The 4,463-nt window shown below is 38.2% G+C and overlaps 1 protein-coding gene across 1 annotated transcript in view; it reads right to left on the bottom strand.

Moving 5' to 3' along the window:
* Positions 1-1,743: 1,743 nt before the first annotated feature.
* Positions 1,744-4,463, bottom strand: part of LOC111250719 (mitoferrin-2-like) — a 43,599-nt gene continuing 40,879 nt past the window's right edge. The window contains exon 7 of the transcript XR_015327837.1: positions 1,744-3,319. The gene's annotated coding sequence lies outside the window, so the exon portion shown is untranslated. The remainder of the gene's footprint in view (positions 3,320-4,463) is intronic.

Genomic DNA, 4,463 nt, shown 5'->3' with positions numbered 1-4,463 from the left:
TCCAGCAGAATCAAATTTTGAAATTATAGAAATCGAAAGTCCCAAAAGTTCAAAAGGGTTATAAAAATCCAATAGATGAAAAAAAAGACTAACTATTGGAGTTTATCTAAACCACCCAGTCGACCACCAATATTTTTCTCGTCAAAGCTATCGTTAATTTCTGGTGTATCAAAAATGCTTTTTTAAGCAATTTTGAGCTTCTTAAATTTAAAACCTATTCCAGGAATCTTGCCATTTGCCTGCTAGAAGTTTCTGCATTAAAACTAGCAACAAACGTAAACAGTCAACTTCGGAAAACGCATTTGTCAATAGTAAAAGTGCTTGAGTTTAATAGATGATCTTTGGTCGAATGGCGAAAACACCGCACTGCCTTCTATCGTGACCAGTTTGTTATCTTGTTTCAAAATAAACAAGCGTTTGTCGTTTATATGGTGTGTGGCGGGTAAACGTTTGGTTTGTTAACTAAGTAGTCCGCTAAAGTTTGTCTGGATTCAAATGTCGAATCCCGTATGTATACATTTATCAACGGATCTGACTGCGATACACCCTCGCCTAGCTTGAGCCACACCAACATCGAATAACTAAAAGTTATTCTGGCAAACGAAGGCTTCAAATGAACATTTGTCCCCGCTGTGGACGTCCCCACATCTGAAGCAGACGCAGCTGGAAGGTATCGCACCTAAAACGTCAAGATTTGTACTTGCAGTTATGTTTTGCCAGCCATTTTTTCCAAATTGTCAACTGTAACTAAAAAAAAAAAATAATAAACGCTAAGAATTCAATTCAGGTTGCATATGCAGCTCCGCCAAATGAAAGGCGGACGTCTGTCCCACTGCATGATTGTTTGCTCACCATTCTTTATTTACTGCTTTTGAGAGGCGTAAGTGTTTCTCTCTCTCTGTTTGTAAGTTTATGACTAATAAAACGCAAGGCTATTTGTCAAGATGGCTAGTCATATCAAGATGTTCATATATGAATCGAAAGCGGTGCTTCATTTAATCACAGATCTGCGATTTTAGCAGACCACAATCGTACATTATTTTGCCAGTATTTTTACACTTGCCAATATTTTTGAGATACAGAGTCGCTTTATTTGCTAAATAGAGCATCCAGAGGCTATTGAACTTCAGTCTAAACGATGTTTCGTAGTTAAGTTAAGAAATCATAACTATTAATTACGCAAAGCTTAGTTCTGGGTATTGTAGGGTAGTACAAATGAAGCATGATACGCTTCATGTGAAAACATCGCTTTGATTATCTAGTGTCTATATATATATATATATGTCCGTCGACATAAATAATATTACTGTATTATTTCGTACGACGTTACCTAGTTTTCTCTAAATCACTGAGGATACTGGATGTGATTGTATGTGTAGATGTCTTAATCAGAAAAATATACATACCATTTAAGAAGCATCGGTACGGCAATCGATTCGTAGATTTCTTGTAGTCAGTTGATCTGTGCTTGGGCATAACTTACATACAACCATCAACTGCTAACTGCGACCTCTATTAAACGTTCATTCTGCTTAAAATTGCTATACATTACATATTACTAGCTGCGCAATTAATTTCGTACGTAAACGTGGGATAAAGCGTTTGAAACCTATACATTCGATCTCAATTATTGAGCTACCTATCAGCCCTTAAGAAGCTCCAGTCGGCTATACTTCGAATGGTCTAAACCTATAAGATGTAATAGAGTCAAATTTATAAACTATGAGAAAAACACATTTGATGTTCATAAATGGTTCAACAGAGATAATATTTATATACAACAAAATAATCTACAACGACAATTGTGGATCACATCTTTCATGATGTTTCTTTCGCGTTTCGTTTACGTAAGTTCTATCTTCTATTTTGACATCCGCATTTGCCCGTGTTACCTTTTGTCTTCCGTCGATTTTCAAACTTCACGTTGCTGTTTCAACTGCTATGTTCTCGCGCCCAGATACGCCCGTACATACACATTTTTCACACCGACGTAAAATAACTTGCCATACTTATACTGTCCCCTTTACCGCTACGATAATTTTTCTCAGTATGATCGTAACATTTCCACACGACCAGTCCCCTTATTCCGCCGGTGAGGTCCCACGCGAGGAAAAACCACATCCTAGAGAAGTGGACCAATATGTCGCATTGATCAGTTGCCAGATGTATTAGGTTCTTGATTCAGTCGGCAATACGCTCCTGTTACTATAGGGATATATTCTAGGGTCGAAGTTTGTTTCAAGCTGTATCATCGTTGACTCGGTTCATGCTGCGGCTCCGCCTCACACTTAATAATCTTCCAGGTCGGCCCATATGCGACCCAGTACGCACTTGACCCGTATTCACTGCAGCTCAATTTTATTATATTACTAAGAAAGGTAGTTATATTACCCTTATCTTATCTCGCCTGCTATTCGTCGCCTGTATTCACATACGTGTCATATATAATCTATTTAGCAATTTTTTGTGTGAGCTATAATAACATTATGTGTTTTTTTGAAAAACAGAGATATCTGTTGATTCTGGACAAAAGGCAGCACATTCTTTAAAAAGATAATAACAAATAACACTTGACTGTTTCAATTCGTCCGAGTAATAATAATAATAATAATAATAATAATAATAATAGCAATAATAAAGGTGATCACACGAAGATAACAGATTTTTTTTTTGTTGATTGTGCCTCATAGTTTACACAATTTTCACTTATATGAGCCGTTGTGTAATGTCCATTCATGGTTGTGTGTGTGTGTGTGTGTGTGTGTGTGTGTGTGTGTGTGTGTGCGCATCCGTGTAAGTACGCGGTACTTGTTAATGTTTCTTTGTAAATCTAGTGTATTATCAGATTTATGTTACTGATTGCGTCAATTGTTTTTATTTTACTTAAATGTTAACATATAAAATGATGGGTTACCGGGCAATTTTTTCAACTTGCAAATGCACGCTTTACAATCGTCATGTTAACCTATGACCTACAATCGGGTTGTGCTATAGCTAAAAATTGGCTGTGATTGCTCTTCGAAAATGAGATTTTATAGATGGATTACACTGCTATTTGTCATCGTCACCATTTCTTCGTTTTCCTCAAAAGACGCAAGCAGGATCTCTGTCCTAAATTTTCGTCTTACTTCGTCCATCGATTAGTTTTCCCTTTGCAGGTAGGCATCGCATCGATCTGGTTCTTCTCATCGCCCGCTTACGACACTGTCTACTTTGCAGACGTAGACTGTGAAATAGCATCAATGATCACGCGGGCGATGGGTAGAACTTTCGCGGACGTTCCGACTGACAGAAAACGAACCAGGGGTGTGTGAATATCCTACAACAATAACAATATCAGCGTCAACAAAAAATATCATTTGCTCCAGCCAGGGTTTCAAAGGGTAGCCAAATGTTATTCCGGTGTGAATTTTGAGTGCAAAGTTAAGAATTAGTTGGGTTGTGCGTTATGCTTGCTTGGTAATAGCTATTTCTAATTTGGATCGACAAAAAGTTACCGGTTTCAATATCGGTTACGAACGAATCTTTGCTTAGAGCCGGTGGATATGTCATAGGAAAAGAGTTCTGAAACACTTCCGGTTCGCGAAAGATGACAATAGAACGAGTAGATCGTTTCATAGATCATGCTACTTGGCTGAGGTAAGGGACACGCAACGTCTGTGTCCTGTTTTGTCCCTTCCTGCTGTCCAGGCTTCCGGGCCGATTGGAAATGATTTTCACGGCCTGCGGTCAGGCAAAACAGTTTTTCAAGTCTCAAGTTTCAAAAAAACACACCTGTAGGTCTGGTGTCCCTCACTAGTCTGAATCTGTCCTCTGGTTGTAACGTGTGGGTTTTCTTAGAAGAGGGCGGTAGCAGTATTGGAGAAGCATAATATAAAGATATAACATAAAGAGAAGCTATATAGCACTCCGGTCGGGCACGCGTGATTTGTTCCTAGATTCGTTTGGTTAATATTGATGAGCTCTTATGAATATCACGTTCTTGATTGCTGTTGAGAACATCGACAACAAAGCATCAAGATAAGATCACTATATCTCAGCAAATAGCCCTTACTGTTTAAGAGACAGACGGCCCTCTGACTATGCAGCTTGGGCTATGAATTTTTCTGTGAGTGGGTGCGAGAATCTCAGCCTTGAACTTCCAGTTTTTTTTGGTTTGTCTCTTGTTTATGTGTGTGTTTGTGTGTGTGATATTGCTCCAAAACGTTGTTTGTTTTGTTATCGGTGACATCATGGGTTGCAATTACTCGATCGATCTATTCTTATCAATTTTGATTGACGAATAATATTCTCATACCTCGATCACTCGATCATAAATATATGTGTGCTTCATAAAATAATAATTATCATTATCAACAACATACTCAATATACGACTCATTATCTTCGTTAATAATTCATAGCGTTCAAATTAAACCGTCCTTGTGTGTGGTGTTCCACCGATACACAAAGCACCATTCTTCC

The sequence above is a fragment of the Varroa destructor genome, unplaced genomic scaffold (assembly GCF_002443255.2).
Source record: "Varroa destructor unplaced genomic scaffold, Vdes_3.0 BEIS01000005.1, whole genome shotgun sequence".
Lineage (NCBI taxonomy): Eukaryota > Metazoa > Arthropoda > Arachnida > Mesostigmata > Varroidae > Varroa > Varroa destructor.
This window is presented reverse-complemented; position numbering and strand designations above follow the sequence as displayed.